The following is a 27,265-nucleotide window of genomic DNA, read 5'->3' on the forward strand; positions in this document are numbered from 1 at the left end:
CAACGCCGGATCCTCAACCCGCTGAGCAAGGCCAAGGATCGAACCCACCACCTCATGGTTCCTAGTCGGGTGCACCAACCACTGCGCCACCACGGGAACTCCGCCTGTGGCTTTTTTATCGTGCCTCACAGTCTCAGCCTTTTAATCAGAAGGGTTGTACCATCTACCGCCGGCTATTTGTTTTCTGTTTGTATCGCGTGCTCTGTTTCTCTCTCCCTCCGTTCCTGCGTGTGTTTGCACAAGCTGAGAGGATTTGTGTGACCTGACTTCACTGTTAGCTTATTAGCAGGTCGTCTTTGTTTTGATGCCGTTGCTCTCCGGGTTACAGTACACATCTTGTCAGCGGCTACACTGAGTGATACTTCCCACATCCTGTGTAAGAAACTTGCAACCGTGTGTGTCTGTGCTTCTGTACCCGGTTCTTTGTGCTCAGACGTCTTATTTTCATGTGGGTTTCATATGCTACAATGCCCAGTTAGTAATTTGGCATTAAGCAGCCATTGATATGGGAAAAAAAATTTAAAACAAGAAGAGGAGGCTTTTATATTCACCCCCTAAAGTTAGCCTTTGTCCCTCACGACTCCTTTGCCTCAGTCCATGGTTCCGTCTGAAATCAGTCTCCCCCCCAAAGAGCTCCATCGGTATTCCTTGCAGTGCAGATCTCCTGCCTGTGCATTCTCTCTGCACTTGTTTGTTTGGAAAAGGCTTTGCTTGGCCCTCCCGTCTGAAAGATGTTTCTGCCTGAGTGTAGAATTCTAGGCTGATACATCCTGTCTTCAGAGTCCTGTTCCGTTGTCTGCTGGCTTAGCATTGTTCTGGACAGGAAGTTGGTGGGATTTGTTATTTTTTTTCTTCTGGAGGTAGTTTCTCTGGCTGCTTTGAAGAGTTTGTTTTCTTGCTGATTTTCAGAAAACTGGGTCTTCTTGGGGTTTCCTCTGGTATTTATCCTCTCTGGGGTTTGTGTAGCTTCCTGGGTCTATTTTACCTTTTTTAAACCTAGAATTTCCCAAGCAGATTAGATCTTGACACCTTTGCTTTAAATAACACATGTTGGGAGTTCCCGTCATGGCTCAGTGGTTAACGAACCCATCTAGCATCCATGAAGATAAGGGTTCGATCACTGGCCTCGTTCAGTGGGCTGGGGTTGCTGTGGCTCTGGCGTAGGCTGGCGGCTACAACTCCAATTTGACGCCCAGCCTGGGAACCTCCATATGCTGCAGGTGCAGCCCTAAAAAGACAATCAATCAATCAATAACACATGTTGTCATCTCTAAGAAATACTGTTTTAAGGATGAGCACTAAAAGAAACACAAAATATAGTTTGGAAAACGAAGATGAAAATCAGTGTTTAGGAGTTCCCATTGTGGCTCAGTGGTAACGAACCTGACTAGTATCCATGGGGGCATGGGTTTGATCTCTGACCTCGCTCAGTGGGTTAAGGATCCAGCATTGCCATGAGCTGTGGTGTAGGTTGCAGATGCCGCTCGGATCCTGCGTTGCTGTGGCTGTGTCATAGGCTGGCACCTGCAGCTCCGATTCGACCCCTAGCCTGGGAACTTCTTCTGTATGCTGCGGGTGTGGCCCTAAAAAAGGGTAAAGAAAAGAAGAGAAAGGAAGGAAGAAGAAACCAGTGTGTATTATTTTTGCATGACTATAAGTTTATATTGACTACTTGGACCGAAGAGCGTTTGTTGGGTCCCTGAAGAGTGTTTGTTGGGTCCCCGGGGAAGCCTGGCCTTGGTAGTAGGTGGAGCGTGTCGGTGTTTATTAGCTTGGGAATGAGGTCGCAGCAGGAATTGTCTGGGTAATTGCCGGCTTGGTGGACACGCTCCACCAGTAACCATTCTCCCCATCTCGAGTGTAGGTCAGAAATTTTACCAAAATCTTCCCGGCCTTGTGAACGACATTGATCTATTACATCGATGCCCAGGAAAGTTGATGCACCCCCGAGATTGCTGTCTATCGAGAACAGTGCTGGAATGTTAATTCCAAAAGCGTTCAAACTCACGTCTTCTTTCTATAGGCATTGACAACAAATATTACCGTTTAACCATGCAGACGGGGTTTTTTGATTTTTATTTTTATTTTTTAGCATATAGAAGTTCCCTCACTAGGGATTAAACTGGAGCCGCAGCTGCCAACCTGCAGCACAGCCACAACCACACTAAATCTGCAGCTCACGGCAACGCCGAATCCTTAACCCATTGAGCGAGGCCAGGGATCAAACCCATGTCCTCATGGATACTAGTCAGATTCGTAACCTGCTGAGCCACAGTGGGAACTCCGACGCAGACTGTTTTTGAAGGGAATTTTTTAAGAAGATGACATGATAAAAAATGAAGAAATGATGAATGCAGAGTGACCTTTCTCCTCACAGGACCCATTTTCCAAGTTTGATGAGTGAAAAGAGAACAATGGCCTGATTTTAATTCCCTGTGGAGGAAGACTCATCTCGAACTGCCCTACTTCTTGACACTGTTAGAATATTAAAAGTCACATTTTTATAAGTCATTACCATCTTGGCACACTTGCGTCCATTTTCGTCAGGTGCTGTCGTCTTTAGCTTTCAAGCTTCCAAAAGTCTCTAAAGAGGCACGCTTTGGTTTTAGATGGCTCTTGGAGAACCTGTAATCTTCCAGCAGCCAAACCTGCCTGTGTTGGAATTTCTAGCAGCTGATGTACTCAAAATCAACCAGAAAGGTGTCTTAAAATTTCCACATATTTTTGAAAAGTCAGAAATGTGGGGAGTTGGGCAAACCGTAGCATATTGCACAGGAAGTATTATCCTCCTCTCTCTGGATGCCCAGATGCACAGAGGCTCCAGGGGAGGAAGGTGCTTCACCCAATTTCTGCAGCCTGCAGCTTAGCACCATGAGACAATCAAGACAGTAGAGTGATGATTGAATATACGTGAACCCCGGCAGGACACTGTTAGTGGTGGCGCCTGGACACGTCACTGAGAACGCAGCGTGAGAATCTGGTAGCCAGCCTTCTTCCCTGATTGACTAAAAGGATGACATGATATATATATATATCATGATATATATATATATATTTATATATATATATATTTATATATATATATATAAAAACTGAATCACTTTGCTGTAAAGCAGGGATTAACACAACATTGAAATCAACTATACTTCAAATAAATTAAATTAAAAAGATATGGTGTTTGTATATATGTATACACAAATATATGTATTAATATATTAATATTCTAACAGTGTCAAGAAGTAAGGCATTTTATATATATATATATACACACATGTATGCATATATCTTTTTTCTATTGCTGTTTATAGAGGGTATTGAATGTAGTTCCTTGTGCTCCATAGTAGGACCTTGTTGTTTATCCATTCGATATAAGAGTTTGCATCCGCTAATCCCGAACTCCCAGTCTATCTTGCCCTCTTCCTTGGCAAACACAAGTCTGTTCTCTGTGTCTGTTCTGTAGATAAGTTCATTTGTGTACCGTTTTAATAAGTGGTATCACATGGTGTTTGCCTTGCTCTTTCTGCCTTTCTTCACTAGTATTGATAAACTCTAGGTCCATCTGTGTTTGTGCAGATGGCATGAGTTCCTTCATTTAGGGCTGAGTAGCGTCCCGTTGTATGTAAGTGCCACATCTTCTTTATCCATTCCTATGTTGCTGGACATTTAGGTGGCTTCCATAGCTCGGCTATTGTGAATAGTGCTGCTGTGAACATTGGGGTGCATGTATCTTTTCCAATTACAATTGTTGTTTTTTTTTTTCCTCTGAATGTGTGCCCAAGAGTGGGACTGCTGGATCATATGGCAACTCTATTTTTAATTTTTTTTTTTTTTGGTTTTTTGGCCTTTTCTAGGGCCGCTCCCGCAGCATATGGAGATTCCCAGGCTGGGGGTCCAATTGGAGCTCTAGCCACCAGCCTACGCCAGAGCCACAGCAATGCAGGACCCAAGCCACATCTGGGACCTACACCACAGCTCACGGCAACACCAGATGGTTAACCCACTGAGCAAGGCCGGGGATCGGACCCACAACCTCATGATTCCTATTCGGATTCGTTAACCATTGCGCCACGACGGGAACTCCTGTTTTTAATTTTTAAAGGAACCTCCATCCTGTTCTCCATAACAGCAGTGCCAGTTTACATTCCTATTGACAGCATAGGAGGGTTCTCTTTTCTCCACACCCTCTCCAGCAGTTATTGTTTGTATAACTTTTTTTTTTTTTGGTCTTTTTTGTTGTTGTTGCTATTTCTTGGGCCACTCCCGTGGCATATGGAGGTTCCCAGGCTAGGGGTCCAATCGGAGCTGCAGCCACCAGCCTACGCCAGAGCCACAGCAACGCGGGATCCGAGCCGCGTCTGCAACCTATACCACAGCTCACGGCAACGCCGGATCCTTAACCCACTGAGCAAGGGCAGGGACCGAACCCGCAACCTCATGGTTCCTAGTCGGATTCGTTAACCACTGCGCCACGACGGGAACTCCTGTATAACTTTTAATGATGACCCTTCTGACTGGTGTGTGGTGGTAACCTCAGTGTAGTTTTGATTTGCATTTCTCTAATAATGAGAGGTGTTGAACCAAGTTTTCATGTGCTTATTGGCCATTTGTATGTCTTCTTTGGAAAAACGTCTTTTTAGAGCTTCTGCCCAGTGTTTAAGTGTTATTTGGTTTTTTGTTATTGAGTTGTATGAATTGTTTGTATAATTTAGAAATTAATTCCTTGTTGGGAGCATCATTTGCAAATGTTTTCTCCCATTCCATAGGTTGTCTTTTTGTTTTGTTTATGGTTTCTTTTGCTGTGCAAAAGCTTTCGATTAGGTCCCATTTATGTATTTTTGCATCGATAGCTATTGTCTTGGGAGACTGACCTAAGAAAGCATTGGTCTGGTTGACGTCAGAGAATGTTTTGCCTGTGTTCTCCTCTAGGAGTTTTATGACGTCATGTCTTATATTTACAAGTCTTTAAGCCGTTTTGAGTTGATTTTTGTGTATGGCGTGAGGGCGTGATTGATTGATTTGCATGCAGCTGTCCACCTTTCCCAACAAATACCATTTGCTGAGCATACCGTCTTTTCCCATGATATGTTCTTGCCTCCTTTGTCGAAGGTTAATTGCCCATAGGTATGTGGATTTATTTCTGGGCACTCTGTTCTGTTCTGTTGATTCCCTTTGTCTATTTTTGTGCCAATACCATGTTGTTTAGATTACTGTAGCTTTGTAGTATTGTCTGAGGTCTGGGAGGTTTTATGCCTCCAGTTTCATTCTCCTTCCCTAGGATTGCTTTAGCAATTCTGAGTCTTTTATGGTTCCATATCAATTTTAGGATTATTCATTCTAGTTCTATGAAAAATGTCATAGGTAATGTCATAGAAACATCATTAAATCTGTAGGTTATTTTGTGCAGTCTGGCCATTTTACCAATATTAATTATTCCAGGACAGGAGAGAGCAGGGGATATCTTTCCATTTCTTTAAATCATCTTCAATTTGTCATGAATGGGTATTGAATTTTATCAAATGCTATTTCTGCTTTTATTGAAATGATCATGTGATTTTTGTCTTTTGTTAATGTGGAGTATTACATTGATTTGCATGTATTGAAACATACTTGTGAACTTGAGATGAATCCCACTTGGCTCTCAGGTATGATCTTCTTTATGCATTGTTGGATTAGATTTGCTAAAATTTTTTCGAGAATTTTTGCATTTATATTCATCAAAGATATTGGCCTGTAATTTCCTTTTTGGGTGGTGTCTTTGGTTTTGGTATCAGGGTAAAGGTGGTTTCTAGAATGACTTTGGGAGTGTTCCATCCTCTTCAGTCTTTTGGAAAAGTTTGAAAAGGATTGGTATAATTCTTTGTCTGATATAATTTCCCAGTGAAGCCATCTGGGGAGTTTTGTTTGCAGGGAGTTTTTTGGTTTTTTTTTTTTTTTAATGGATTCTGTTCTACTTCTAGTGATCAATCTGTTCAAATCATCTATTTGTTCTTGATTCAGTTTTGGTGGGCTGTATGTTTCTAGAAATGAGTCCATTTTATTAGATTGTCCAGTTTGTTGGTATATAATTGTTCACAGTGTTCTTTTTTTTTTTTTTTTTGTCTTTTTAGGGCCGCACCCATGGCATATGGGTGTTCCCAGGCTAGGGGTCCAATCGGAGCTACAGCTGCCAGCCTATGCCACAGCCACAGCAACATGGGATCCAAACCACGTCTGTGACCTACACCACAGCTCACGGCAACACTGGATCCTTAACCCACTGAGCAAGGCCAGAGATTGAACCCACAACCTCGTGGTTACTAGTCGGGTTCGTTAACCACTGCGCCACAACAGGAACTCCCCATAGTGTTCTTTTATGGTGAGCCTGGCCAGAGGTTTGCAGATTTTACTTACCCTTTCAAATAAACAGCTCTTGGTTTTATTGTGTTTTTCATTTGTTCGTTTCTTTCTTTTCTTTCTTTCTGTCTTTCTGTCTTTCTCTCTTTCTTTCTTTCATTCAGCCACACCTTAGCATATGGAGTTCCCAGGCCAGAGATCAGATGCAAGATGTAGTTGCAACCTAAGCCTCAGCTGCAGCAACACCAGATCTTTAACCCACTGTGCCAGGCTGGGGATCGAACCTATGTCCCAGCACTCCCAAGATGCTGCCAATCCCATTGCACCACAGCAAGAACTTTCTCTCTCTCTCTTTTTTCTTCCTTTTCTTTTTTGGCTACCATTCAGCATATGGAGCTCCTGGGCCAGGGGTCAGATCTGAGCCACAGTTGCAACTTTCGCCACAGCCACAGCAACACCGAATCCTTTAACCCACTGGTTGCCTATCCTTTAACCCACTGCGCCAGGCCAAGGATTGAACCTGTGTTGTGGGGCTGCAGAGTTGCTGCCGATCCCATCACGCCACAGCAGGAACTCCTGTTGTGTTTTAATCTCTGTTTTATGTAATTCCTCTCTAATCTTTATCGTTTCTTTCTGACGACTTTAGGTTTTGTTTAATCCTCGTTTGAGATGTTTCTCGTTTTTTGAGGAAGGCCTGTACCGCTGTGAACATCCTTCTAAGAACTCCTTTTGCAGCATCCTATAGATTTTGTATGTTTATGTTTCATTGTCATTTGTCTCAAGTTCTTTCTAAATTTCCTCTTTCATTTCATCACTGACCCATTGATTTTTTTAGTAGCATATTGTTTAGTCTTCATGTAATCAATTTTTTTTCTCATTTCTCTTTCTGTGGTTGATTTCTGGTTTCATGCTGTTTCGGTTCGAAAAGGTACTTGAAATAATTTCTATCCTCTTAAATTTGTTGAGGCTTGTTTTGTACCCTCCTGTGAGGTCTAGCCTAATGAATGTTCCATGAGAATGGGTATTCTGGGTTTTTTTCAATATAATATCCTGAAAATATCAATTACATCTGTTCTATTGTGTTATTTACATATCTGTTGCCTTATTGATTTTCTGTCTGGAAGATCTATCCACTGAGGTCAATGGGGTTTAGAGCCTCCTACTATTATTGTATTCCTGTATATTTCTCCCTTTATGTCTGTTAATGTTTGTTTTATGTATTTAGGTGCTCCTTTTTATTTTATTTTTTACTAACTTTAAGCTAGGGTTACCAATCCTATTGAAGGTAGAATATGGGATCACAGAACCGCTTTTCATGTGGGGATACTAAGCACATGCTAACAATCTGGAAAACATCCTTCTGAAGAACGTGTTTTGGCAGATTTCTCTCCTACTTTGAAACCTGCGTTTGCTTGGCTTCCAAGTTCCTGTGGTTCTAGGCTTTTCTGCCAGCAGCCCTGCACGTCACTGTCCCCATTCTATAAGCTGATGATGCAGAGGCACTTACTCCAGGTATCTTTTGCCCCCCCCCCCCGTCCTTCACAGTGTGTTAGATTTTGAGGGTCAGAGGCGCAGGGGTGACTCGGCAGGATGGTGGTCTGACTGGACCTGGGTGACCCAGTGCTTCGGTGGCTCCCACATGGCTGGCACGTGATGCTGGCTGCTGGCGGTGGGCCTCAGTTCTGATCCATACTGGCCTCTCCACGGGCATTTAAAGGAGCTTAATTGTACGCATGTGATTCTGTTTCATCAGGAGGTCGAATCATTCTGTATATAGTTAGGCACCTCATTTATGATCAATAAAAATGTAGCTTTATCCTTTGGACTTTAGTGAGCAAAATCAGGCAGAAGTCACCAAGAGATCACTTAAGGATTCCAAAGGCTGTTCTGGCAAAATCAAGTTTCTTGGCATTATTGACCCGTGGGGGCTGATCAGTCTTTCACGAAGGGAAGCTGTCCTTCCCACTAGGTGCCGGGAGCTCCCCTCTTCCAGTTGCGACAATCAAAACTGTCCCCACACATGACCTAACATCCTAAGGTCCCTGGAGGTGGAGGGCACAGTCGCGCCTGATTGAAAACCACAGTGTTAAAATGTGGGCACACCATGACAGGCCCATGCTTTTCTTAGGGGTCGTGTACGTGGGTCCGTATCAGACATCAGTGTGAGAAGGTACCTGGACAAGCAGAGTCAACTCAAGTGGTCATGCTGACCCACTCACGACCCAAAGCTCGGGCTACACTACCTCGGGGGCGGGGGAGGGTGTTGGAGTGACAGCCAGAGCTGCAGGCGGAACAAAACCAATCCAGCGCCTCTGGTTGTCCTGACAGACGTGGCAAAGCTTCTGCGTGGAAGGGTAATGAGGTTTGCTCCAAGGAGAGCAGCAGCGTAGCCCTGCCATGTTCCTCAAAACAGCAAAACGAAGTAGGCAGTTCCCCTCCTGGGTCCATACCCCAGGGCTGGAAAACGGGGGCTCGGACCCCTCCCTGGATACCATTGCTCCTGGCAGCACTAGGCGCAGTAGCCAGAAGGTGGGCACACACAAGCCAAATGCCCATCGCCTGGTGAATGGAAAGATAAAATGTAGTCCTTGCCTCCCGTAGAATAGTATTCAGCCACGCAAAGGAGTGAAGTGCTGATACCTGCTCCATTGTGGCTGAACCTTGAAAGCTTTATGCTGCCTCACAGAAACTAGACCCCAAACGTACCGTGTGATTCCATTATTATGAAGCGTCCAGAACAGGCAGAGCTGTACAGACACCAAGTGGGCTGGGGAGGGGGAGAGGGAATGAGGCGTGACGGCTCGATGGGCACAGGTGTTCCTGTAGGGTGATGGAAATGTTTGCGGACTTGCGAACGATGGGCTGCACAAGTCTGCGAAGTCCCGAGGAAGGACTAAGCTAGTGATTGTCTGCCCCATCCCATGCCGAGAGCTGACGGCAGCCAGAAAATCAGCATCCTTTTTATATTTATTGTGACCTTTGAGAGTAAAGAATATATTGATCACTTAGGATGGAGCAGGATAATGTGAGAAAAAAGAATGTATACATGTATGTGTCACTGGGTCACCATGCGGGTACAGTGGAAAATCGACAGAACACTGTAAACCAGCTATAATGGAAAAAAATAAAAATCATTAGATATAAAAATAAATAACTTTTTTTAAAAAGACCATATTGCCTTTGTTACAATCATTTGCCTTAGACACAAGCATTTTGCAATGACGTAAATTTTTGCCAGCACTGTTCACTACAGTGTGGTTCTATGGGGTGTTAATAATGGGAAAATCAGTCATGCCCAGGAACTGGAAGGTCAGAGTTCTCATTTTAGTGTCTTATTTCGAGCCCTAAATGAATGAGTTTTGACATGTTGCGTAACCAGCATGTTATTAACCAGAGTCATATCTCACCCTTTTCCGTGTTTATAACACACAGATGATGTTAATTACACTTATTGAGTTTAACAACTTGTATTGAGGGTAACCTTCCATTTGTGAGTTACCATCTGTTTTGGACCAAAGAATAGGAATTGGGTACTGAAGCTTTTTTTCTGAACAGCTTGTAATAAGAGCTGTTTATGTATTAATTACCTAATTGAACGATAATGGATTTTAATGTTTTGCTTTTCAGGCAATTTGGGGCTTATTGTGGTGACATCTGTTCATATTTTGATGCCTTATGGTATTTAGCAGGCCCATCATAGGGCTATTTTGGGTTTACAACCTATTACTGAAAATAGTAACTTGCTTTCTGCTTCAGGTACTGGAAAGGAGTATTGTCCTCTTTTGTCTCCGCTACAGATTTTTTTTCGCCATGAAATTTTTTTTTTGCCTTTTTTTTTTCCTAGTACCGCATCCTCAGCACATGGAGGTTCCCAGGCTGGGGGTCTAATCAGAGCTGTAGCTGCCAGCCTGCACCACAGCCACAGCAACACAGGATCTGAGCCCTGTCTGCGACCTACACCACAGCTCACTGCAATGCTGGATCCTTAACCCACTGAGCGAGGCCAGGGATCGAACCCACAACCTCATGGTTCCTAGTCGGATTTGTTAACCACTGAGCCACCACGGGAACTCCGAAATATGTTTTATTTTACAAGCAAAGTCAGTATTCCTTCGTGCCTGCTTCACTGCGATGCCCTTTAATTTCTATTCAAAGAGCTATGGAGGAATGTTGTTTAAATCTCATTAATTTCCTTCAGTGGTCGTTTTTTTCTTTAATTGTCCTGGTTACAACTTTTATCTTATTACATTCTTGTGATTTTTTTTTTTAAGATACTGTAATGAAACTTAGGGTCTATGAACCTACCTATAGAATCCTTTTAATCGCTTTCTTTGAACAGTGTAACTATAAACATGACTCCATGGGAATAATTTACTTGCATCTCTTTGGAACATTTCAAGAGATGCTGTATAAATTCACTAATAAGAAACATCTATTCATTCATAGTCTCGCTTGTGGATTTGAATTATATTAAACCTGATATGATACCTTTTTATTATCACTTAAGACTGTTGAACAAGAATTTAGAGGAAATGGCAGGCATTTAATGTCCTGAGTACTGGAGTTGGTGGATAATTTAAACCCTGTGGGAGGCTGGATTCACTCATAACCAAAGCCATTTTATGAGGAAGAAGGTAAATATGGGTCGGTGAACGCTGGTTGACTGCTTAGTATTGATACCGAGTGGAAAAGCAAAACAAGTTTTTGACAAGCAGGGTTATTTTATGAGCTAGAACCCTGGCTTCTTTAGACATCCATGCAAATGCAGCTCCTGGGAAATGGAAACGTGGAGAAAAAATAATGGAAAACTTGAGAACTATTAGTCAGTGCGCTCTTTTGCTTTATTTTCGGGAATCTGGGGCAGGGTGGAGGGGGGATTCTACGGTTTCGGTGTTTCTATGGGCGTGCGTAAGGGTGGATAGCTGCACACAAACACGCGTGCAAGGATTATTGCAAACCATGCCCAAGCCATGTCAGTGAAGTTTCTCTGAAGCTCGTTTTCTTCTCTTAAAGGTGGATACAGTTTAACGTATTGGTTGCATATGATACAATCCCTACAACAAAGGTATTTCAGCTGGGCATTAAGTACCGAGAAATGAATGATAGCAGGGACGCTCTCTGAGCTAAAATCAGTTTTATTTATTTCGAGACTCCTTCCTTGCAGAATTTCTACCTGTGCCCGTAATACTGACTGGTTATTTTCATGTCTCCTTTTTCATGTTGTACATAGAACTGCCTCGTCTGTGCTACAGTTTAAGACGGAGATACTGAAACAACAGACTGTGTTAAGTTTGAGTTGGGGGGTGAGAAAGAGAAACCAGGAGTAGGTGCTGCCAAAGGTGAATAAGTCCCAAAGAATTTCAAGGTGTTTTTCTTTCCTCACATCTCTCTGTTTCTTACCAGGCAGGTCCCGGCAGACGCTTGGCGGTTTGTACGTTCGGAGGCTGGGGAGCCCCCTGGTTCAGAGGTCCACACATGAAGTCACCCTAAAGGTAAACAGCCGCCCTCGATCTTGGTCTTTGACCTGAAATCTCTTTGAGAAGCAGGACTCCGTTTTGTGGAAACGGAATACCTTTTGTTTAAAAATGATGCTTTGGGGAGGAAGCTGAGACCTTTCTCCCGGCCGAAGCGGCAGGTGGTAGGACACAGAGCATCATTAAGTCATCCCGGGTGGTTTAGTCGATTCTGTGTGACGAATTGGCCTTTTATTGCCTCCTAAGAATTGGGGATACAGAACCAGCTATTAGAGACGTTTCTGGGTCTCACCAGGAGCAGAGGACACCTTCTAGAAATCAGTCTCTTTTGTTAACATTGTGAATTAAAATTAAGCTGCACAATTAATTATAATTGCGCGCGTGAGTCTAGATCTATTTGGTTGCTGCATCTCAGTTCTGTGCTTTATTAGCTTCTTAATATGATTTGCGTCTGTCTGCAAATTGATGTGCTACTTAACCTTGAAACTTATTAGAAGAACATGTAGCTTTCTATTTATAGATCTAATGAGGTGATAAGATATCCAGAAGAGCAAACCAAATTGCAGACGCACAGGCATCAAGAATTGAAGCCCATGGAGTTCCCGTCGTGGCGCAGTGGTTAACAAATCCGACTAGGAACCATGAGGTTGCGGGTTCAGTCCCTGCCCTTGCTCAGTGGGTTAACGATCCGGCGTTGCCGTGAGCTGTGGTGTAGGTTGCAGACGCGGCTCGGATCCCGCATTGCTGTGGCTCTGGCGTAGGCTGGTGGCTACAGCTCCAATTCGACCCCTAGCCTGGGAACCTCCATATGCCGCAGGAGCAGCCCAAGAAATAGCAACAACAACAACAACAACAAAAACAAACAAACAAGACAAAAGACAAAAAAAAAAGAATTGAAGCCCACCCCTGCCCCCAAGAAAAAAAAGAAAAGAAAATCAATTTTCAAATAGGGCTGATTATAGTACCTACCACAGTGAGTTGTAAGGATTGTATAATAAATTAAAGCGTTCAGCAAATACCTGTCATGAAGTAAACAACGAATAAATGCTACCTTTTTGCATTACAAGAAAATGCCACCAGGAGTTCTCTTGTGGTGCAGTGGGTTCAGGATCTGGTGTTGTCACTGCAAAGGCTTCCGTCGCTGCTGCGGCGCGGGTTTGATCCCTGGCCCAGGAACTTCCACCTGCCCGGGGGTGGCTTAAAAAAAAAAAAAGGGAAGAAAATGCCGCTGTAGGATTCTTAGTGGGAACCCTATACATGTAGATTATACACCTAAAAAATGAAGTTCAGGAAATTGGCACCACATTGTAAGTCAACTGTTCTTTCATTTAAAATGTGAAAAAGAAAAAAGCGAAGTTCAGTAACTATGTGGGGAAAAAGGGGTGGATGCGCATCCCAAACCAAATCGGCTGGTTCCCCTTCCCATCCCCCACCAAAAAAAAGTGCTATTATCTTTTGGTAGATGAGATTTGGGATTTCATTGTGTCATTTATTTTTCGTGCTTTCTGGTTCTTTGTTTAATTTTTTATTAAAAAAAAAATCCTAGGGCTTTTTAAAGTTTTAAAAACACAAAGCGGGAAATTGGGGGAAGACTTTTGCTGTCTTGTTTGAAGAGAACCCATCCAAACTAAAATGGTAGACCTAAATTTAACCAAAATAAGACTCTTAGTATATAACAAAGTAAATGGGTACGATGGACCCGAGAAGAACCTGGGTTGAACTGCGCAGGGCCGTTAAATATGCTTCTGTCCCGCACGGTCCATGGTTGAGTCCACAGATGAGGAACCACAGACACGGAGCCCCCCCAGCCCCCCGTCAAAACCAGAAAGTGCATTTCAACAACCGTGCAGGGAGTCGGACCCCCAACCACCACGTTCAAGGGTCAACTGTATTAGAATTTGAGAAGTGTAAGCTTTTTTTAATGCATATATATGCAATTAATTATAGCCATTTATTTTAAAAATTATGTTTATTAAAAATCTATAAATCGGGGGCAGGGGGGCTGTGCCTGTGGCATGTGAAATTTCCCAGGCCAGGGATCAAACCCCAGCCACAACAGTGACAATGCTGAATCCTTAACTGCTAGGCCACCAGGGAATGCCCTGAAATTTTAGTATCGAAATGTATTTATTGTCACAATTTATTTAAACATCTTATTTTAATAAAATTTTACATTTTTATTTTAAATATGTAACATTTAAAAATTTAAGGAAAAGTTTTTCAATGACAGTTTATAGAATTTTAATAATAAAATGTATGTATTCCAAAATTTATAAAATTAAAAAATGTGTTCAGTTTGTGGCTGGCTTTAACGCAGCATCATGTTTTCAAGATTTGTCCATGCTGTAGCGTGAATTTTTTTTGTGGCCCAGTACTATCCCGTCCCTGGGCTCTGCCACATCTTGTCCCCGCAGCCCTCAGTGGACAGCATTTGCGTGGCAGGTGGCTTTCCGTCGTCATGAGTAAGCAGCCGTGAACATTCCTGTGCAAGGCGTGTGTGGCATACATGTCTTCGTTTCTCTTGGGCGTGTACCTGAGAGTAGAATGGCCAGGTTGCGTGGTCACAGTGTAACATTTGAAAGAACCCTCTGCCTTTGCCAGAGCGGCTCCGTGGTGAGTCAATATTTTTTGCAGGGCGCGCGAACCGTGTTTGAAATGTCAGAGGGAGGAGGAGAGGAGAGGTCCCTTGCTCGTTGGTGTTTTGACTGAGTGTGAGGTCAGAACAAAGGGCACATAAGCTGCTTGACCTGAGCACCCGCGACGTCCTTCTGTGTGGGAGGCATCAGTGCTGAGCTTCATACGTGGCGGTGGAAGTGTTTGCAGCCTTCAGTAAGAGGCTGTGTGGTTTATACATGCCGTGCTCCCTTGGAACCGTGCTGGAGTCGGCAGTCTGCTGCTTCCCCTACTGCTGCAGTCGGTTGCCTGCAGTGCATCCCCAAGCTTGGGAGTCACCTCGAAGTCATGCCCGTTCTCGACGTTGGGCGCTGTGCGTCAGAAAGTGAGGGTTGATAACTGTCCCCAGGAGACGCCCCTAGTTTCAGCAGGTGCCCCCTTCAAAAGCCATTCACAGCAGACCGCAGCTGTGGTGTTTTCTTGACTCTTCCTTTCCTTTTTATTTGTTTATTTATTTACTTATTCATTTATTTTGCTTTCTAGGGCCAAAACCCCAGGCATATGGAAATTCTCAGGCTAGGGATCCAATCAGAGCTACCGCTGCCAGGCTACAGCCACGCCACAGCCACCCCAGATCCGAGTCTCAACTGTGACCTACACCACAGCTCACGGCAACGCCGGATCCTTAACCCACGGAGTGAGGCCAGGGGTGGAACCTGCGTCCTCATGGATAGTAGTTGGGTTCATCACCGCTAAGTCAACAGCGGGCACTCCAGCTCTTCTTTTTTTTTTTTTTTTTTTTTTTAAAGCTATTTCTTTGGGCCGCTCCCGCGGCATATGGAGGTTCCCAGGCTAGGGGTCGAATCGGAGCTGTAGCCACTGGCCTACGCCAGAGCCACAGCAACGCGGGATCCCAGCCGTGTCTGCGACCTACACCACAGCTCACGGCAACGCCGGATCGTTAACCCACCGAGCAAGGGCAGGGACCGAACCCCCAACCTCATGGTTCCTAGTCGGATTCGTTAACCACTGCGCCACGACGGGAACTCCCCCAGCTCTTCTTTTTAAAGTGGTTGGTGTGTTGGCTGGCACCCCCCTCAAGTTACCCAGCAGGGAAGTGACCAGGCCGTCATCGTTGTCTCCTGTAGAAAGGGGAGACCTTCAGGAGAGCAAGGTCGGCAGACGTCTTCTGTCAGGGGCTGGAGAGGAGCGCGCTGAGGCTTTGTGGGCGCTGGTTTCTGCTGCCCAGCTCTGCCCTGTGCCCCTCGAGCAGCTCCCTCCTGGTCCGCAGATGAATGACCGTGGCTGGGTGCCCACATGACTGTGTTGATGCGCACAGGAATTTGAAGGTCCAACCAATTTCACGGGTGGCCAAATACGATCGTTTTGATTTTCCTTTCAATTATTTAAAAAATGTCAAAGCCGTTGACCGCGCGCGGGTGTTTCGGAGGCAGCGCAGGTGGGAGTCGCGCCCACTTTGACCTGGAGAAACGCACCTGTTGTATTTCTCCCCTGGGTACCCGCGGGCTCTGAGTCGAAGTGCATCTGCGGGCAGCTCAGCAGGTCCGCCGCATGCTCGGGTCGGGATCCGCGTCGTGGCTGCTTGGCGAAGGCGCTGCTGGTGTTCAGGGAATCGAAGCTTTGGGGAGTTTGCGGGCTGTCCTGCCATGCGAGGGGTGGCTCTGGACTCTGTAACCGCCCTCACCCAGGAGGTCTCCCTCCCAGGCAGTGTCCCGCCCCTCCCCAGGGGACATTGGTCATGCCTGGAGACACTTGGCAGGGAGAGGCGTGCTCTGGCCTCTCGTGGCAGGGGTGGAGTGAGGGCGGGGGTACCAGGGCTGTTGCTCGACATTCTATGTGCCCACAGCCTGTCGGCGGAGATTTCCGTGGTCCCAAATGCCCAGAGCACCGAGGCTGACGAATCCTACTCACTACTACTGTCAGTATTTTATTTTGTAGTTTGATGTTTCCAGTCTGAGACTGTGGAAACGTAAGCTGCAGAGCCCTCGATTACAAAACTGAGTTCTACATTTACGGATATAAACACGAGGCTCATTGGACCTCCCTGGATAGTTGGGTTCGCGGTGTTTTAAGTATTTTTCTTTTCAAAAGCTTTGGGGTGGGGAGTCCCCATTGTGTGCGGCAGAAACCAATCCGACTGGTATCCACAAGGACACAGGTTCGATCCTGGCCTCGCTCAGTGGGTAGGGGATCTGGCGTTGCCGTGAGCTGTGGTATAAGTCGCAGACATGGCTCGGATCCCACATTGCTGTGGCTCTGGCGTAGGCCACCAGCTATAGCCCCGATTGAACCCCTGGCCTGGGAACCTCCATGTGCCACGGTCCTAAAAAAAAACAAAAAATAAATATTAAAAAAGGTTTTTTTGTTGTTGTTCATTTACATTCAGGGACCAAAATATGCTTTAACGCCAAGATCTTTTGAGATGCCGGCTGCCTCAAAGGGCACGGCCTCGCCCACCTTTATATGGACAGAAAAAGCCACAGGGTTTATTTTTCAAAACTCTGGAGGCCACATTCTATGAGTAGATGACCTCTCTTCTGACGCCACTTACCGCAGAAAAGGAAATGGTCAAGGCCAAGATAAATCCCACGTCTGTGGGTGAAAAATCACAGTGTCTCAGATGTTTCATAACCAGCCTGTGTGTATTCCTGAAATTTGTTTGAGGGCCTAATGCACATGCTGGAGAATCTGATCCCAGCCTCTCAGGCTTAGAGACACTTAACGTCTGTAAGGTAGTTTACGAACTAGTCGGAAGCCTTAGCTTACAGACCAAAGTCGTTATGAAAATGGGGCGAACTGCTGTTAGGTGGGAGCAGTAGCTGTCAGTGTCTCCCGAGGCACTTGGCGTTGAGATCATGGTAGGTGAACTCGAATGTCACTGTGGAGAGAGGAGACTATAAAAAGAACACCGTGAACTTAGTCTTTGCACACCGTCTGGCTCGTGATGCGGACTTTCTGCGCAGTGCTTTGCTGTTCCCAGGTGGAAGGGTTTCAGGAAGGCTTCCTTCTGGGTCCTCCTGCCGATCAGGCACCGAGGTGTGGGATGGGTACCGTTTGCAGCTCGGAGGGTCTGAGAGAGGGCCCGGGGGCTGCTTGGGAGGGGCACAGACAGGCGAGGTCACTCCAGGCGAGGACGCCTTTCCTGTCACGTCAGCATCCTTCATGGCTGTGCACACAGGGTTTGGATGGCAGCCCCGGCCAGCCATTCATTAACCCAGAAGGGCAGCCGGGCACAGAAAGGACCCTTTCTGAATGAGCCCCCCCCCCCCCCCCAGCCGGGGGGTGGGGGGAGGCTGTTTTTGATTCTGTGAAGAGCAGCATTCTTTTTCCAACCCAAGAAGAGCCCCCTCCTGTCTGCTCTCTCAACCCTGCAGCTTTATTTCCTGAGCTGAGTTGTTCTCACACTGGTGAATTCTGAAGACACTGCCAGATTTTAATTACATTTTAATGAATATGAAAGCGCGTCATGTTCACAGGAGAAAATTTGGAAAATACAGAAAGAGACACACACACACACAGAGAGAAGTCCAGCATGATCCCAGCCCTGGAGAAACACGTGTGAGAATATTTTAGAGGGTGTCTTTCATTTGTGTGTGTGCGTAAAAAAGAAAATTTAGCAACATGTGCATTGCATCTTGAAACCTACTTTTTTTCTACATAGCACTGTGGCATGGCCATTTTCCCCTGTTAGGAAAATTCTTTTGAGGACTTCACTTTATCACACTACTTTATTCCCATATTCAAAGGGCATTGCCACTGCTAGGCATGTGAACTCGGGTAGCAAAATTATAGTTCTTGGATTCTATCATTTTGACTCCAAAGTAAATAAATACAACTGTAAAGTTCGCGAAAAAAAAAATCTAACTTTGGAGGGAATTTTTTTCTTCCTGTAGGATAATAGTCACTTCGTTGGTACATGAAGATAAGTCCGTAGGAAAAAAAAACACAAAATTAAACCACCGGTAATGTTTTCACGTTCCCCGCCCAGTCTCTTCTGTTTCAACGCTAAAGGCCATCATTTATGGAGTCACTCCTACTGTCGTGGGACAACCAGAGCTTTCCGTGGCCAGGTATCGGCTTCGTTTCAGTTCTGCCCGCGGACCAGGTGTGCAGCGTGAGGACACAAGCCTGCTTCTCCGCAGCCCGCTGGTCCCCGGCCGATTATCAAGATGTACATGGAAAGGTGGGAACATACATTCCCTTTTTCATCGGCACTGACCCCTGGTGGTGAAATCAAAAGAAACTCCGTTTACGTTTGTAGAGGAAACTCGTTATGGGGAAGCGCGCGGGAAGGTAGACCCGCTGCGTCCGGTCCGCGGAGCCGGTGTCCGAGGCCACTGGCGAAAGTGCCGTCTTCCGCTGAGGTCGTCCGAGCAGCCACTCCAGCCGCACCGGCTCTCTCTTCTCGTCTGCGTGGAGTCGGGCCCCAGAGGCCGAGGCCTCATCCAGAACCGGACTCTAAGCCGCGGATTCCTCCAGCGTAAAGGCCTGCAGACAGCGCGGAGCCGAGACGTGGGCCCAATGCTCCTCCGTCCCGGGTCCCGGGAGGAGCCGAGGGCGTCTTCGGAGGATGTTCGGAGAACGTTTCCTCCCCCGGCAGGTGGTTATGAGCCCCTTGGGCACAGCGGCTGTCGCCGGGCGCCGGCGTCCCCTCCCTGAGTCGGCGGGCGGACATCCCCGTTTCCCAGCCCCGCGCCCTCCCGGCGCCAGGGAACGAACTCGCTTTTGCCCTTTCTGCCTTCAACTCCCGGAGCCAGCGCTGCAGGAGCTCTTCCGAGTGTGCCCTTGACGGTAGTTAAGAGTTCGTTGTTTGGGGGGCAGAGTCCTCTCCCTTCCCCGAGCACAAGCACGAGAGCCACTTAAATGCGCCCCGCACATCCGCAAGCCCGCGAAACCCTGGTAGACACCGTTTCTCTTGCGTCTGAGTGGTGACGGAGCCGTGATTAAGAGGAGCTTCTGCCCCTTGAAATGAAATCGTGCAAAGGAGAGATGCTATAAATAACGTCCCCTTTAGCTTCCCGCCGGATTTAGCCCCAAATGAGTATTTCGGTTGGAAGAGTTGTGTTTGATTGGGGAACCACCAGAACTGTCATCAGTCCGCACTGATTGTTTCTTCCTCTGCAAGCGGCACAGTGAGGGGATGTGGGGGCCCCGCCTCGCAGCGCAGGAGGGCGCTGACTTCCTTTTTGCGCAATCCCAGGACCTCCAGTCGACCTAATTGGAGGTGCCTCCGATCGAAACTGGGTCAGGCAGGAAAATAAACACAGTTGCACTCATTAAGAACCCTTTCATTTCTTTCCTTGCTGTTGGAGGCTGACGAGGATCTACCGGTGCAGAAAAAGCTCTTTTATTCTAGAACTGGAGGAGGGGGGTTGGAAGGCCCGGCTGGAGAACGCAGAGCTCCAGCTGGGGGCGGCTACCGTTGGAAAGCCGCTGGGTGTTGGAACGCGCCGGGGTCTCCGGGCGAGAAAGAGGGTGCCTGGGTGGAGCCCCGCGGGAGGGGCTCCCTGCCTGCAGGTTGTCCCCCCACCCCCCCACCCCGGGATGCCAGGTCTGGGCTGACACACTTGGGCGAGGGTGGTTTGTTCCTCAGGCCCTTCCCGGGGGCCCTCTGCTTTCGGGGTGCTGGCGGGTGGGAGAATAGCACTAATAGCTGCCCAGCCGCTCCTCCCTGTGCAGGCCCTGCCCTGGGAGTTTCTAGAAAGCGTCCAGCCCTCACCCCCTCTCCCACGTGGACCCTGAGCCATCACATAATTTGACTTTTCCTTGTCTGCTCCATAGAAGCCTGGTCCCTCCTGGAGAAAAAACTGCACGTAGTTGGGCTCTCTGGCTGGGAACCCACAGGCCCCTTGCTCTGACTTTATAGCTGCCTTCAAGTACCTTCAGGAGTTCCCACTGTGGTTCATCGGGTTAAGAACCTGACATAATGTCCATGAGGATGTAGGTTTGATCTCTGGCTTTGCTCAGTGGGTTAAGACTCTGGCATTGCTGTGGCTGTGGTGTAGGCCTGTAGCTGCAGCTCTGATTCAACCCCTAGCCTGGGAGCTTCCATATGCCACAGGTGTGGCCTTAAAAAGAAAGGAAGAAAAAAAAAAAAAAAAAGATCATGTTCAAACACAGCTGAGGAGGAGGGGTTTGGGGGGCAGTGCTTAGAGCGGGAATCCCTGCTGGTCTCGGGGTTGGGATCCAGCCCCTTTCAGTGCTTCAGCCACATTTCAGTGCCAGGTCTGGCAACTGAGACCCCACGTCAAGCCGATGCACGCCCTGGCCGGAGAAGAAAAAAGGTGCTTGGCGTCAGAATGTGATCTTGAAGTGATTGCTCACCACTGGTTTTGTAGCGAAGAGGACCAGGGCGCCCCGCTTTTGGCCTTGGCTTCTGGGCTGCCCAGACAGGCAGATGCCGCACTGTAGCCCGAAGTGACCTCGCTGCCACTGAAATCAGAAACTCTGTGTTGCGAAAGACCCCCGCCCCCCGGAACTTGGAAGAGCACCGTAATACCAGCACATTTATGTACATGAAACTCAGCAGCAGACCCCTGGATTTAAAAATGCATGATTTTAGGAGTTCCCATAGTGGCGCAGTGGTTAACGAATCCGACTGCGAACGATGACGTTGCTGGTTCGATCCCTGCCCTTGCTCAGTGGGTTAACGATCCGGCATTGCTGTGAGCTGTGGTGTAGGTTGCAGATGCTGCTCGGATCCCCCGTTGCTGTGGCTGTGGTGTAGGCCGGCGGCTGCAGCTCCGATTGGACCCCTAGCCTGGGAACCTCCGTATGCCGAGGGAGCAGCCCTAGAAAAGGCAAAAAAAAAAAGACAAAAATGCATGACTTCATTCTCACATCTCTGTAAAAATTTAGTTCCTCTCTTGGAGAAAAGGGGATGGGTAACTTTATTTCCCTGCATTGTGAGTAGATGGGGTGAGATTTGTCTCAAGTAGTTTTTACCAAGTGAAGATGAGCCATTTTACTCACTTGAGTCAAAAAGGTGATTTTTTTTTAAGTGATATTAATCCAGTAAGATGACAGGCATCACCTCTGTGCACATTGTACGGAGGTCTCACAACTAGACACTCAGTTAATTGTTGGTTTCTTTTGATTTCGCTATGGTCAAACCCAAAGTGTTGAAATGGCTTGAATGTTGCTGTGGTTTATGTTCAGTTCAAGGAGTGTTCGCGTCCGTGTGTGGGATTGTCTAAGAATATGTGGGCACGTTTTCGTTCACGAATCACTGTAAGTCCTTCTTTTGGAACTAGTTAGGTTTTAGAAGAACAGGTCTTACAAGAAGTTGAAGTCATTGATGCCATATAAATTAAGAAGGTATTTTATTGGTGAGGGAGACTTCAGTCCAATTATTAGATCAGTTTTTTAAAAAACATGTGCAGGCGTATGTCGCATGTCACGTGTTGCGCTTCAAAGACAGCATTTTTTACAAATTGAAGGTTCGGGGCAACCCTTCGTTGAATGAGTCTACTGGTACCATTTTTCTTTTTTCTTTTTTTAATTACTTAATGAATTTTATTACATTTATAGGTGTACAACAATCATCACAACCAAATTTTACAGCATTTCCATCCCAAACCCTCAGTGCATCCCCCACCCAGTCTTCTTTGGAAACCATAAGTTTTTCAACGTCTGTGAGTCAGTATCTGCTCTGCCAAGAAGTTCACTGTGTCCGTTTTTTAGATTCCACATGTCAGTGAAAGCATTTGATGTTGGTGTCTCATTGTCTGACTGACTTCACTCAGCATAATTTCTAGGTCCATCCGTGTTGCTAAAAATGCTGGTATTTCATTCCTTTTAATGGCTGAGTAATATTCCATTGTGTACATGTACCACATCTTCTTGATCCACTCCTCTGTCGATGTACATTTAGGTTGTTTCTATGTCTTGGCTGTTGCAAATAGTGCTGCAATGAACATCAGAGTACATGTGTCTTTGTGAGTCATGGTTTTCTCTGGATAGATGCCCAGGAGTGGGATTGCTGGATCAAATGGCAGTTCTATTTTTAGTTTTCTGAGGCATCTCCATACTGTTTTCCACAGTGGTTGCACCAATTTACAATCCCACCAACAGTGTAATATGTTTCCTTTTTCTCCACACCCTCTCCAGTACTTATTGTTTGTACTTTTTGATGCTGGCCATTCTGGCTGGTGTAAGGTGGTACCTTCTAGTGGTTTTGATTTGCATCTCTCTAATACTGAGTGACGTTGAACATCTTCTCATGTGTTTTATGTCTTCTTTGGAGAATTGTCTGTTTAGATCTTCTGCCCATTTTTCGGTGGGGTTGTTTGTTTTTTGGTATTGAGTAGCAGAAAGTGTTTATAAATTTTGGAGATTAATTCCCTTGTCAGTTGATTCACTTGCAAAGATGTTCTCCCATTCTGTGGGTTGTCTTTTCGTTTTGTTTAGGGTTTCCTTTGCTGTGCAGAAACTTTGAAGTTTGATTAGGTCCCATTTGTTTATTTTTGTTTTCACTGTCATTACTCTAAGAGGTGGATCTGAGAAGATGTTGCTGTTGTTTATGTCAGAGAGTGTTTGGCCTGTGTTTTCCTCTAAGAGTTTGATAGTATCTGGTCTTATATCTTGGTCTTTCATCCATTTGGAGTTGATTTTTGTGTGTGGTGTTGGGGAGTGTTCTCATTTCATTCTTTTCCATGTGGCTGTCCAGTTTTCCCAGCACCACTTATTGAAGGGGCTGTCTTTTCTCCATTTACATTCTTGCCTCTTTTGTCATAGATGAGTTGGCTGTAGGTGTGTGGGTTGAATTCTGGGCTTTCTGTCCTGTTCCACTGATCTATATTTCTGTCTTTGTGCCAGTACCATACGGTTTTGGTGACTGTTGCTCTGTAGTATAGTCTGAAGTCCAGGAGCCTGATTCCTCCAGCTCCATTTTTCTTTTTCAGGATGTCTTTGGCTATTCTGGGTCTTTTGTGCTTCCACACAAACTTTAACATATTTTGTTTGAGTTCTGTGAAAAATGTCCTTGGTAATTTGATAGGGATTGCATTGAATCTGTAGACTGCCTTGGGTGGTATAGTCACTTTGATAATATTGACTCTTCCAGTCCACGAGCATGGTCCGTCTTTCCCTCTGTTTGTGTCATCTTTGATTTCTTTCATCAGTGTCTTATAGTTTTCAGAGAACAGGTTTTTGGTCTCTTAAGGGTAGGTTTACTCCTAGGTATTTCATTCTTCTGGATGTGATGGTAAACAGGATTGCTTCCCTAATTTCTTTCTGCTCTTTCATTGTTAGTGTATAGAAATGCCATTAATTTCTGTGTATTCATTTTGTATCCTGCGAGTTTGCCAAATTCATGGATGAGCTCTAATAGTTTTCTGGTAGAGTCTTTAGGGTTCTCTAGGTATAGTGTCATGTCATCTGCAAATAGGGATAGTTTTCATTGAGTGAGTCTACTAGTACCATTTTTCTTTTTTTTCTTTTTTCTTTTTTTTGGGGGGGGGGCTGCACTTGCAGAATATATAAGTTCCCAAGCCAGGAGTCACATCGGAGGTACAGCTGCTGGCCTACACCACAGCTCACAGCAATGCCAGATCCTCGGATCCTTAACCCACTGAGCCAGGCCAGGGGCTGAACCTGCATCCTCATGGACGTTAGTCGGATTTGTTTCTGCGGAGCCATGACTGGGAAACAGGAAGAGCTCCTTGTGGCTGGCTTTCTCACAGTGGTCTACAGCCAAGCCTGTATTGAGGTGAACCAGTCAGTGGAAAGTCACGACACTCTTGTGGACCAAATGGCGTGACATCCCTGGTTCTCTTGCAGACCAGAGATGATCTTTGTTTTCTTTCCTCTGCTGTTTACAAATAAAAAATCCTTTAAGAAGTTAACACTCTACTGGGGGGGGAGTTCCCATCGTGGCCCAGCAGAAATTAATCCAACTAGTATACATGAGGATTCAGGATCCATCCCTGGCCTAGCTCAGTGGGTCGGGGAATCTGGCTTTGCTGTGAGCTGTGGTGTAGGTCACAGATGCAGCTCAGATCCTGCATTGCTGTGGCTGTGGTGTAGGCCGGCAGCTGTAGCTCCGATTTGACTCCTAGCCGGGGAACCTCCCCATGCCATGAGTGTGGCCCTAGGCAAAAAAAAAAAAAAAAAAAAAACCCACTCTTCTGAGGAAAACAGCCTGATTCTTGGATCCTAACTTAAAATTTTAGAGAGAAAATGAACCTGTGATCCGAAGGCAGAGAGCTAGAGCTTAAACAGAAGTTTTCCTCGTTGGAAAAAAGGATGATGCCTAAAGAAAAACAGAGGAACTGACTAAGAAAAACTGTCTATAATCCCCTGTCTCCTGAGGCTCTTGCATCCTCATGCTTCACAGTCCTATGCCAACACACATGCAGACATTTGTCTTTCTTACAGATGCCCTTGGGGGGGGGGACGTGAACCAGGCTCTGGGTACCAACGTGTCGTCCATATGTATCCAGATACCTTCTCCTTAGAAAGTATCAAAGATTGGAGTTCCCATCGTGGCGCAGTGGTTAACGAATCTGACTAGGAACCATGAGGTTGCGGGTTCGGTCCCTGCCCTTTCTCAGTGGGTTAAGGATCCGGCGTTGCCGTGAGCTGTGGTGTAGGTTGCAGACGCGGCTCGGATTCCGCGTTGCTGTGGCTCTGGCGTAGGCTGTTGGCTACAGCTCCGATTCCACCCCTAGCCTGGGAACCTCCATATGCCGCGGGAGCGGCTCAAAGAAAGGCAAAAAAAGACAGGAAAAAAAAGAAAGAAAGAAAGAAAGACAATATCAAAGATCGCTCGGGATGATGAAGATGAAATCAGTCACGTCATTATGAAAATACAGTTCTGTAGAAGGCGTCCACATGTCTGTTTGGAAAAGCCAAGCTCTCCTGGCGCACCTGAGGGATCCTTTTTAGTAGCAGGGCCCTGTCGTCAAGAGATACCTACAAGCCAGCTCCACCCCGCCTGTCCGGCTTTATACATGGAGTTCACTTCAAACACAAAATACTTGGTTTTCCTCTATAGCAGTGGTTCTCAGCCCGCAGCAGTTTTATAATTTGTAGTATTTGGCAATGTCTAGCGACGTGTTTTTTTTTTTTTTTTTTTTTTGATGACGACAACCCCAGGGGGCGCGGGGAGGCAGTACTGGATTCCATTATAGAGGTGGGGGTGCTGCTCAGCATCCTGCAGTGTGCTGCCCTCCCCCCCCCCCCCCCCCCCCCCCCCCCGCCGCCATGGAGACTCATCAGGCTCCACGTCAACAGCACGGAAGCCGAGAGCCTCTGTTGGTTAGTTAGGTGTTACTGTTTCTGGGCGGCCAGCATGACCGTCAAAGAGAGAAGGGGGTGGGGATGACATCCGAGGCCGTCCAGGCCGCTGTCCCTCAGTGCCGCGGCCGTCTTTCTTTCTCACGGTTCTCGAGGCTGGAAGTTGTCCGCATCAAGGCACCTCTGGGGAGGACCCCCTTCTGGGCTCACAGACGGCCCTTCCTCTCAGCGTCTCTCTCCGGCTCTCTTTAGAACCCGTTCACGAGGGTGGAGCTCTCAGGACCTCGTCTCACCCCAGGGGTACCGCCGGTTAGCCAGAGAACGAACCTGACCCTAGAACTGAATTCCTCCTCATCACTCCTGCACCCCCAGCCTCCCCAGAAGTCTCTGGAGAGCGGCACGATGCTGCAGGATGCCTTTTTGTTGGTGGTTCACTTTCTCTCCCCCAACTAACGTTCCCTGTTGTCGTTTGGATACACTGATCTCATAGCTCCTTGTTGGCTCGCGAATAGTTTCTTTTTCGATTGAAGTAGCGTTGATTTACAGCGTTGTGTGCATCTCAGGTATACAGCAGAGCGATTCATTGACATTTTTCCAGATTCTTTTCCATGGTAGGTTATTGCAGAGCATTGAGGAGCGTGCCCTGTGCTCCACAGTAGTCTTGTTGTTCATCTATTTTGTATATAGGTGTGTGTGTGTGTGTGTGTGTGTGTGTGTGTATCCTGAACTCCTCATTTATCCCTCTTCCTCCAGGATTTTCCTGGTGCCGTCTTGCACAGGAACTCCCCAGCGTCCACGTAGACATTGCAGGACAAATCTGTATTTTGAGTGTCCAGTTTTCTTTTCAGTGTCTGCAAAAATACGGAAATAGCACCTAATTCAGTGACGTTAGAGAAGTATTTGTGCGTGGCAGAATTCTGTTAACTGCACAGTAAAATCTTGTTTCAAAGTAACATTTCACCGCAGAGTGAGAACCAGCATCACCCAAGAGGCCACCGGATTAGTTACCCGTTGCCACGTGACAAATGACCCCCAAGTTAGCGGCTGGACACAGCCTGTTTGTTGTCTCGCCGTTTCCCAGGGCAGGGGTCTGGGCACAGCTGGACTCAGCATCGGGTCTCGGGAGGCTTCTCCATGGTGGCAGCTGGGCTGCGTCCTCCTGAGGAGCTGAGAAGGGAAGGGTCTTCTTTCAGGGGCATGTTGTTGGCAGAAGTCGCTTCCCGGAGGCTGCCCCTGGGTCCCCAGGCCGGTCACGTGATGGCAGCTCAGGGCCAGCAGCAGGGCCTCCACCCAGTACGAGGCTCCTGTGATGTAACAGCGCCAGGCGGACCTCTGGTCACCTCTGCCCGACGCCTAAGCAAGGGCATGGCATCCACCTCCCCTGCCCTCCCTCTTCCGCGGGGCACAAGAAGTCACAGCAGGTGCTGCCCACACCGGAGGGGAGGGACGCGCTGGGGGCCGTGCAGGGGGCGGGGGGGGCTCCTTCCCGCAAACTTTCCTCCACGTCCCCCCACTTGACCGAGCCCTTCGTCCTTTTGTCTTTTTCTAAATGAAAGAAACGGCGTTGTCATTTGATAGTGGAGGAT

The 27,265-nt window shown here is 46.7% G+C and overlaps 1 protein-coding gene across 4 annotated transcripts in view; it reads left to right on the forward strand.

The window, feature by feature from the left end:
- Nucleotides 1-27,265, forward strand: part of TBL1X (transducin beta like 1 X-linked) — a 244,773-nt gene that overhangs the window by 155,746 nt on the left and 61,762 nt on the right. For all 4 annotated transcript variants that reach the window (XM_047764411.1, XM_047764412.1, XM_047764410.1 and 1 more), the window contains exon 3: nt 11,737-11,825. The gene's annotated coding sequence lies outside the window, so the exon portion shown is untranslated. The remainder of the gene's footprint in view (nt 1-11,736; nt 11,826-27,265) is intronic.

Source organism: Phacochoerus africanus, chromosome X (assembly GCF_016906955.1).
Source record: "Phacochoerus africanus isolate WHEZ1 chromosome X, ROS_Pafr_v1, whole genome shotgun sequence".
NCBI lineage: Eukaryota > Metazoa > Chordata > Mammalia > Artiodactyla > Suidae > Phacochoerus > Phacochoerus africanus.